Genomic DNA, 10,457 nt, shown 5'->3' with positions numbered 1-10,457 from the left:
ATGGTCATATCCCTACTAGCCATGCATCCTTCTTAGACTGGGATTTAGGACACAGTGGACAATCCAACTATCACAAAGGTTCAGGTTCAGCTATAAATATCCTTTACATACCACAATATTTGAAAATGTGCATTTACTCTCGCCATCTTGTTAACAGTAGCCTAAGTACCCAACCTCAGCATAAGTTTATTCCTGATCTAATTTGAGTTTCAGAGGTGGTTGACCGACCCTCGACTTAGTCCACACTCAGTTTCTCTTTGTGAATAGGTTATTGACCCAACCAATATTGGGATCAACCACGACTCACGCAAATGGGTCAGATTTGGGTACAGCATAGTGGGTACAACACTATTCTTTGTATAAGATTTACTGCACTTTTACATTATCTTAGATCAACATTTGTTCTGTGTGCAGATTGGACTTGAACATAACACCATCATGTGGGAACCATGGATTTGCTTGAATTACTTTGATTTCATTCCTTTTCGCTTTCATTAAATGATGCTATGATACCATGTGAAATGTTCTTATGTTAACATGGTGGTTATGTTTATTGAAAGAGATATTGAGATATTACGATATTCACTCGTGAAGACTGCACCTTCTCTTATCGTAGGATATGTGAGATGACATATTATATACTATATGGTGTAATTTATATGTATTGTAATATGGAACATCTTTAGCGTATGCATAACCTCCTCGTGTTAATGCGACTCCAAAACAAATTAAACTATTAATCAGTCCCCTATCATTAGTAAATCTCTACTAGCTAGTGATGCCAGCAAACTTTTTGTTCTCTTTCTTTTCCATCTCTTTTGGCTTTCCTTGTAGCCATCCTACCCACCACCTGTTTTTGTGTTAAGTGAAACTATTTCCAATAATTTGTGACTTTCCCATTGCACCGTCCAAGTATAAGGATATTTTTTATTGGAAGCCACCCACCACACTTGTATAAGGATCTAACTACATTCATATGTTCAATTAACTCTAGCTCCCTTTAGATATGCATGAGTTTGTTAAGTTGGGGTCATGCTTCATGCCTTTTCATCATTTCCAATTACTTCTTTGGATTTGCATGGAAATGTTACCTTTGTTAGGGAAAGAAAAGATAAACAAATAAGAAATTATTTTATATATAAAGATTATTAGGTTTTAATATGGTTTAGTGGGTGTAGCTACAACTAACCTAGAAGCATTTAAACCTTCTAGCGATGAACAAGACTTTCAAACCTTAGAAGTTATCCCACGTATCAAATATCTGACTCGTTTTTCAGATTGAGTGTTGCTTCCACTCTCTCTAGAAGGTAGTAGTGGAAGGCCTTGCTTGGGCACTCAAATTCGTGTAGATCTAGGCCTTCCCCATACCTATCTATTGCTACCTTTAGAATTCAGCCAAATTTGAATTTAAAGTGCAAAAGAAGTGTGAAAATGGCCATAGGTGGAAGAATACAAGCTAAAGGGATTGTTTAAGAGAAGCTACTTGCGTGCCTGACTACGATAGTGCAGGCCTCCTTAGTTCTTATGTTTGTGGTGAAGGCATTACCTACATTCACGATTGTGCAAGCCTACTTAATTCTCATGTTTGTGGTGTACATTTTTTTTTTTTTTTGGGTAAGATGTACATGTCTTCTTATAGAAGGTGTAGAAATATGCCTTACATGATTCATATTGAAGTTGCATGAATTCGAGTAGGACTCTTCCGTAAGATTACAAGTAGTTGAGTTTGAGTTAGACTACAAGTAGTTGGATATTAGGATTACAAGTCTATGAGTTTGAGTAGGAGGGTTGTGTAAAATTACAAGTAGTTGGGTTGCTGCAAGAGTCCAACCTTCTCTAGGAAACCCTAGTTGAAATAGGTTGAGTAACCAGCTATCTTTCTTCTATAAACCCTAGGCAATTCTTCTGTTATCACATGTGAGAGTCCTTGAGTATTCTTAACACGCTTCTTCAATCTCATACAGGGAGAAGACACCTTGAGATTGGGAAGCAAGGTGTGTAAATTCTCATGGGGACGAGCTCTAGTGGTGATATCTACCACTTGATCCTTAGTGGATATGACTTAACATCAGAATTCTGGTTAACCACTCCATCATGGACGAAGTAAAAATCTATCTCAACATGTTTCATGCAGGTATAGAATACGGCATTAATTGATACCATATAATTGGCTCATTGGATATAATGTACTTCGTTGTACAAGTATTGAATCCAGACCTCAGAGAAAAAACCAGAATGAAGCAAGATTTTAATATTTACAATCATTACTATGGGAATTTCGCATGAGAAGCCTTTCTATATGATTTTTTTGGTCTAAAGAAAAAGCCCTCGTTGGGTGAAGGTCTATGTTGTATTCCTAACCAATTTCGTGTGTTCTTTAATAAAGTAAATCGACACCTCATTCTTGTTTGTTCTCTTTATCTGATCCAATAAAATGGGAGAACCCTGTTGAAGATTTAAAGTCTGGAAGATGAATCTGATTAGGCACAACAAATAATGCAGAAAGTGGATACCTTATGTGTGAGTGCTGACACCATTTTCACCCTCCACCACTTCTATGTCAATTGGTTGGCCAGTGACTGACTCACTCCTAACTATCAAATAAACAATAAAAACTCCACTGTTAGTATCCAAGTAGAATAAGCACACACTGTCTATATTAACCAACTTAACCTTGAGATCTCAATATCAATTCTAGTTCCAAATACTGATCACCATGGGAGAAGCAGAAGGAACTTCTCACATTGTCATTCTACCCTCACCAGGGATGGGTCACCTTATCCCAATGGCCGAGATTGCAAAGCGAGTCGTTGCTCTCTATCACCAGTACTTCTCAGTAAAAATTGTTATTCCATGTGAAGGTCCTCTCCCCAAAGCCCAGAAAGAAGTATTAGATTCCCTCCCAAAAACCATAAACACTGTGTTGCTCCCACCTGTTAATCTTGATGACATTTCCTCAGAAGTACCTCATGAAGTCCGTATCCATCACACCCTTTCTCGTTCTCTTTCCTCTCTTCGAGAGGTACTTAAAGAGCTAAGTACCACTTCTCGTCTCTCTGCCTTAGTTGTTGATCTCTTTGGCATCGATGCGTTCGTAGTTGCCAAGGAGTTCAAGACTTTGTGTTACCTCTTCTATACTTCTACAGCTATGTCCTTGTGGTTGTACTTCTATTTGCCAAAGTTAGATGAGATGCATTCATGTGAGTATAGGGACCTACCTGAACCGGTGAAATTGCCTGGGTGTGTGCCAGTTCATGGAAGTGATTTATTTGAAACAATTCAGGATCGAATGAATGAATCCTATTCATTTCTTCTAAGCCTCTCTAAACATGTCGTTGAGGCTGATGGTGTTTTATTGAATAGCTTCATGGATTTGGAACCAGGTGCAATCAAGGCTTTTATGGAAGGTGCAGAGCTCTCCACACCACAGGTCTACCCGGTTGGACCACTTATAAGGACCGATTTAGGAAACGAGGATCATGTACATGAATGCCTGAAGTGGTTGGATGATCAACCAGATGAGTCTGTTCTGTTTGTTTCATTTGGAAGTGGGGGAGCTTTGACACCAGAGCAGCTGACTGAATTGGCCATAGGATTGGAGCAAAGTGAACAAAGATTTTTATGGGTTATTAGAAGCCCAACTCGTAATGTGAATGCAAACTTCTTTGATTCCCAAAGCATTGAGGATCCATTTTCGCATCTTCCTGAAGGGTTCATGAAGAGGACCAAAGGAAGAGGGTTTGTGGTTTCCTCATGGGCTCCTCAAGTGCAAGTACTAAGCCATGGTTCCACTGGAGGGTTCTTAACTCATTGTGGGTGGAACTCAACTTTGGAGAGCATTGTCCATGGTGTGCCCTTGATTGCTTGGCCACTCTTTGCAGAGCAAAGGATGAATGCAGTGATGCTAGTGGAGGACATGAAGGTGGCACTGAGGCCTAAAGAGAGAGAAGATGGAATTATTGAGAGTGAAGAGATTGCCAAGGTTGTGAGAAACCTAATGGATGGAGAAGAAGGGCAGACAGTAAGAAGCAGGATGAGGGAGCTAAAGGTGGCAGCGGGCACGGTGTTAAGTGAAGAAGGCTCTTCAACACTGTCATTCTTAGAGGTAGCACAGAAATGGAGGACCCAGTAGCCGCTGTGAAGCTTGGACCCATGTCTTATGGTGAAAACTGAATTTCTGTAAAATAAGGTATGATTAACATCGGTCATAGCAGTACAATGGTGTAGGGTTCTTTGGAGCTCATATGGTTCGATGGTGCAATTGCTATTTCTTTGTATTTTACATTTGGATCTCTGTTGTTCTGTTGATTTTGACTTGAGGCTTCCTAAACCTGTGTTTAGGGGATCCACATCCTCTGTAATTCCTTTCCCTACAGTTCCCGTAATTCCCTCACAGGATTGTGCCACGTGGCATTTAAGTAATCCAAAGGTTATCTAATTTAAACTAAATTTGAATTTTATTTAAACCCACCCATAAATTTGAATGTTATTTAAATTCTAGTTTGTTGGGTAACCTTTGGATTACTTAAATGCCACATGGCACAATCCTATGAGAGAATTACAAGGAATTGTAGGGAAAGGAATTACAGAGGATATGGATCCGTGTTTAGGCCATTCAATTAACAAAGTTGTTGGGAAGGAGTCTTCAATCTTTTCGACTTTCTTTGTGTTCCATTGCAATAATTCGATGATTTTTAATTTTTTCACTATTGGGATGAACTGATTGCCAGGATCCTATCGGAATTGATCTATGAACTTTTTAGAATAATTATTTTGTACGGGAAGTGGGAGTGGGGAGACAGAATTAGATCATCTACCCCTAAAAGAGGGGGAATGATTAATTGGATTTTGCTTCAGAGCAGCTGCTGACATGGCACTATACTTGCACTGAATGCGAAATTGCTTGGGTTATGCGCATTAAATGCGAATGACCGTCAAGCCGAGATTTTAGACTCTCAAATCCGAAATCTCGGTTGAAATTGAATCTCGACCATTGAATTTTGATGGTCGAGATCAAAATTTCGACTGAAATTTCGATCTAACGGTTGGCTTGACAGTCCTGCGCATTGAGCACCCAAGCAAAGTCCGAGTGAATATTCTATGGCCCTAGACTGGGGTTCAACTTGGCTAAATGCGCCACACTAACTGTTCGAGGTCAAAATCTCAACCACTCATTTTGCCTCTTTTTTTTTTTGGGTTACAAGTAGGTATGGTGGAAAGTTTTTAAAAGAAAAACATATGAAATGAGTGGTCGAGATTTTGACCTCAACCACTCATTCCATCCACATCATACGCAGCTCAGTACTGCACATTAAATGCACATCGTTGAAGCTCTATCCCCCATACCAACAAGATCAAATCCCCACCCTTTAGAAAAACACGTGTCAAATCCCATCACTTAAAGTGATTTGTTCATTTTGGTTCTCACTTAAGTGATGGGATTATGCAACACATTTTTTTTAAAGGGTGGGTATTTCATCTAGGGGTGTAAATGGATAACCGAAATCCGTTTCCGAATTCGCATTCGCATCCGTTTAGGGGTATCCGAATCCGTCCGATTACTAATAAGATGCGGATATGGTATACCCCTTTCTTACCGATTATTATCCATCCCATAAAATTATCAGATTAAGTTACTTATTTAGATTTATTATTCTTATTTTTATAAAATTTCTACCTATGATACGTGACTATTTTTCTAGATTTTCTACTAAAATAACTATCAAAGTTGCTAAATTCTTAAATTTCAAACCTAGCCTTCACAAATAAAAAGGTAAAGATGTAAATAGGTAGTCGAAAACTTGTATTCAATCTGTATTCATACCCATTTATAAGAATCTACTTAAGAAAATAACTATTTGATTAGAAAATAACTATTTGATTATTATCCGAATCCGACAGAATCCGTCCGAAAACCGATAGGATATTATCCGAATCTGTCCGATATAATAGGATGCGGATATAGTATTACCACTATCCAATCCGAATCCAATCCGTTTACACCCCTAATTTCAACTTGCCGGTCTGAAGCCCATGTGACCATTTACTGCCGGTGCAACACCACATTAGCTGCTGCACTAAAGCAAAATTCTAATTTTTTTTTTTTTTAATTTTATTAATAGAGTGAATTGAGTGATCGTAATGTATTCATGAGTTTACATATCCACCTATGATTCACATCCACCATCCCCAATAGCATCTTATCTAATTCTTGAATTCATTGGTGTACCTGCACACATTAAAATCGTATTATTTTATGTATCCACCACATCCAAAGTCTTGCACATACACTTATTTGGCGGCTGTATAATTGGTTCAGAAAGGGTTTCCCCTATCATTCCTAGAGGTGAAATTTGCGTATCTTGTAGCCATTTAGATGCAAAATCCATTACCAGCAAAGGGTTGAGGTCTACCTACTTAAAAATACCTCATTATGTAGTAACCAAATTCCATAGCAAGTAATCATCACAATTGAAGTCATCCATCGTAACATAGGTTTATCCAGATTTGAATGGTAAAACAAAACTAATAATTCTAACAAAATATTTTGAGGAAAGGATTCAGTTCTTGAGGAAAGGATTCAGCAAAATCCTCATTCTACACTACTTTTCTTTTGATAAAAGATTAATTTATTTTAATTTATAACACCTAGGGGAAGTACAACCTAAACTATATTTTGTGTTCTCAGAGGAAATTCTGATGAACTCATGCTTAATTGGAGAGCTAGAAGCAATAAAAGCTGGTATACAGTGGGCTATAGATGCTGGATTTCAGAGAATCATTCTGACTGCTGTTCAAGCTCTTAATGCTGAAGCTGATGCTCCCTTGGCTGCCTCCCTTGTGGTGGATGACATATTAGAACTTGTCTCTTCAGCCTGCATTGTATTTTTTTATATTCCCTGCTCTTCCAATTTTGCAGCGGATTGTTTGGCCTATCGTGGCATCTCATTTGGTTCCAGGTGTTTCTGGCCTGTGAACGCTCCCTGGTTGCAAGACTTGATTGCTCTTGAGCCAGGCTTTGTTGTTTCTCCATTTCCTTCTTATGAATAAAATCACCTTCCACCGAAAAAAAAAAGAAAGGAAGTGGGGTCCCTGGGGGGAGCTTGTCAAAAAGAAAAAGTCTTGCTCTATAGTAACTTGTTTTACCTTAAGGTTATGACCTTACAAAATAATCTTTGGTCTTTTGCCCATAAAATTGCTTTGCTTACTATAAAAGCCGCCTCCACTCCCACTGTGATAGTTCTACAGAAGTTACTAAAGCAGAAGATGAAGTATTCACTTGCAAGATCTCCCAAGCCTGCCTTATTTTCACTGAACATACAGCAGGTTTCCATTTGATGCGTTGAAACTGATTCTACATGTGTGGTGTAGAGTTCCCTCCTTCCCTTCATCTCTGCCTGAGGGATAACAATACAGGTCCAAGGGATCATCTGACATTGGGTCCCAAAACATAGAACTTCAGCCACAGTAAGCAACAAACCTAACCCATATATGCTTGCTAATGAGCAAAAATCCATTGGATTTCATTTATTTATTTATTTTAAAGATAACTTTATTAAAAGAGGGAAACAAAGATTACAAAGAACATAAAACACTCAAATCCGCAATTATAGTTACCTCCAAAACACCCATCGCTCCTGAGTTCCTTCTTAAGTGATAAAGTTAGTCGAGAAAATGTTTCCCGACAAAGAACCCTCTTTAAGAAAACTGATCACACATTTATATATGTGAAGGTTAACAAATAATAATAATAATAAATAAATTGCAGAGCAGCAGCACAAAGAAGAGAACAATAACAACCAAAGTGAACCAAAAACTTGGCCGTTGTGTTGTATCCCAACCATTTCAGATTCCATTTGGGCAAGCCATTCCAAGACTTTATCCAAAATCCTATCTTTTGGGAAGAAATCTACCACAAGATTCATCTCAGGATAACAGTAAGTTATCTTCCATTGAATTTTAGCAACGCTTTTGACAGGGTAAAAATCTGAGTTTTTCTGATGTAGATGATTAATGTTTTCCATATTTCCCTTTTTACTTTCCAGGGGTGTAAACATTTTGATAGTTTTTTTTAAATATATCTGCTGATTCTCGAGAATGTTTTTCCGCCCTTGGAATATGGAAATGTAACGTATATTGTAGAAAAGATAAATAAAAGAATATTAATAAGTAAAACAAAGATTTGGAGGTGTTAATATGGATTGGGTGGGTATAGCCACATTATTCTAGAAGCACTTAAGCCTTCACTGAAAAGAAGCTGTGGAACTCGAGAGTGGGATGCTGAGATTGAGTGTTTTGATTCCACTCTTTTGTATTATAATTAATTGGAAAAGGTGTAGTGGATTAGGAACTAGGGTTTGGTGCGGATGTAGACCTTCCATCCCTGGTAGAAGAAGTGTGAGAAGGACCACCGGTGGAAGTAAGTTTGCGTGCTGATGATTTTACAGAATTGGTTTCAGCTTCATTGTAGGATGAGTTTCATAGGTTTCTTCTTCATATATTTATATTTTTCTAGGTAAGTATTCTTCATTTTGTTTAGGGTTTAGCTTACTCTTCCTATTTGCATTAAACATAACACAAGAACACTCTCAAAATGAGAGCTCGCGAGTAATACTCAAGGACTCCCACATGATTAGAGATGAATCGGCTAGGGTTATTGAACTCCCACATGCAATAACAGTAGAAAGAGATGTGGTTTCTTGATGCGGTTTTACGGTAATCTTTAAAACGGGCATAACTTTTAGCCCAGGAAGAGTTATGAGACCCATAGTACGTATATCAAAAGAAACGGTTTTCCGAGCACAATGTCTCTACCTGGGTTAACCTAGTAGACATCATTTTGACCCCCCAAATTCCATCGTTTAGTGGGTTTTCGGAGCACTTTTAGTTTCCTAGTGAGACTTGGATTCCTAATTAGAGTCGTCTTTGTTTTGCTTTGTGTTTTCCTAATATTTTTAGGGTTTCTTAGCTATAAATAGGTGTCACTCTGATCTTGTAAGACACATTCCACTTTTGAATAATAATTTCGGTTTAATAGAGTTTCTAGAATTCTTTGTTCTATGTTATACGCTACATCAATTCTCAACATGGCTTACCTAGGCTTTCCAAGAGAGAGTTGATGAACACTCAACCTAGTTCGACTAAGGTTTCCAAGAAAGAGTCGGACACTCAAATTTCCTTAAGTAGTGCTTTAGTGGTGGTTGGAGAGTGACCACAGGGGTAGGGGTGGGTTTGATGGTGAAGAAATGCCCCTTGTTTGATTTGCAAATGATCTATAAGTTACGGGTTTAAAAGGTATTTTCAAAAAAATATAAAACAAAAAATAAATTTATTTATTTTTTAAACCATAATTGTATCAAAAGGTATCATAGTCTGAAAATTTTAATTAGGCATTTGAAATGACAATTATTACCTTTGTTTGGGCGGTTGGTGGTAGGTTTTGGATGAGCAAAAGGAGTTAGGGTTTCAATTGGATTGGTCATGACTTAATATAATAAAATAAAAAATGAGAAGATGTTTAAGAATTTATCCAGTATGGTTTCTTTTCTAGGGATTCAGATCTTTTCCATCTTATGTTGTCCTCCATTCTGGCCATCCGACCATTTGATGGGCTATGAATGGATTGGTTTAGTTGCAACCTTCTCATGGAAAAATTGAAATGATTTTAAAAAACAGATGGAACATGCTTCAGTAATTTCTAAAAGATTGATTCTATTTCGACCTTTTCATAGATTATTGCAATTAAATCAATTCACGCATTGCCTATCTGATGGTCAGATAGACAGATGACAACAGATGACAACATGGGGTGGAGAGGATCGGGTTCTTTTCTATGAACAATTAAAGATATGACAGAGTTTGATATGTCCTTCCCAGCATTTTGTTTAGGGTTTATCTTTTGTCGTTTCGCTCTTTCTGATATGACTCTTGTTACTATATTATTTACCTCAACGGTAGGTGGAGGTCTGTGATTCTATCTCAAACAAATTTATATATATATATATATATATATATATATATATATATATATATATATATATATATATATATATATATATATATATATATATATATATATATATTCATACAATATTTATTTATATATATATAATATTTATTTATTTATTTGGGGTAGGGATCAATATTTTATGTGTGTTCTTTAATGAGGTAAATCAACATCTAATTTCTGTTTGTTCTTTTTATCCAATCCAATAAAATGGGAGAACTCTGTTGAAGATTTGATGTTGGAAGATGAATCTGATTAACCACAGCCAATAATGCAGAAGGTGGATACCTAGTCACTTTCATCTCATTTGGTTGGCCAGTGACTGAGACTAATCAAACTAAGAATAAAAGTTTTAAATGGAAAGCAAACTATAGATCTCCACGGTCTATATTAACTAGCTTTACCTGGAAATCTCTCCTCACATGAGTTCTAGCTCCAAATATTGATCACC

The 10,457-nt window shown here is 37.2% G+C and overlaps 1 pseudogene; it reads left to right on the top strand.

The window, feature by feature from the left end:
• Window positions 1-2,673: 2,673 nt before the first annotated feature.
• LOC149000173 (hydroquinone glucosyltransferase pseudogene) lies at window positions 2,674-4,487 on the top strand (annotated as a pseudogene).
• Window positions 4,488-10,457: the final 5,970 nt, after the last annotated feature.

The sequence above is a fragment of the Hakea prostrata genome, chromosome 11 (assembly GCF_041222555.1).
Source record: "Hakea prostrata isolate BN-2017 chromosome 11, UWA_Hpros_2, whole genome shotgun sequence".
NCBI classification, from domain to species: domain Eukaryota; kingdom Viridiplantae; phylum Streptophyta; class Magnoliopsida; order Proteales; family Proteaceae; genus Hakea; species Hakea prostrata.
The sequence above is the reverse complement of the archived record's forward strand: the minus strand, read 5'-3'. Positions and strand labels throughout refer to the sequence as shown.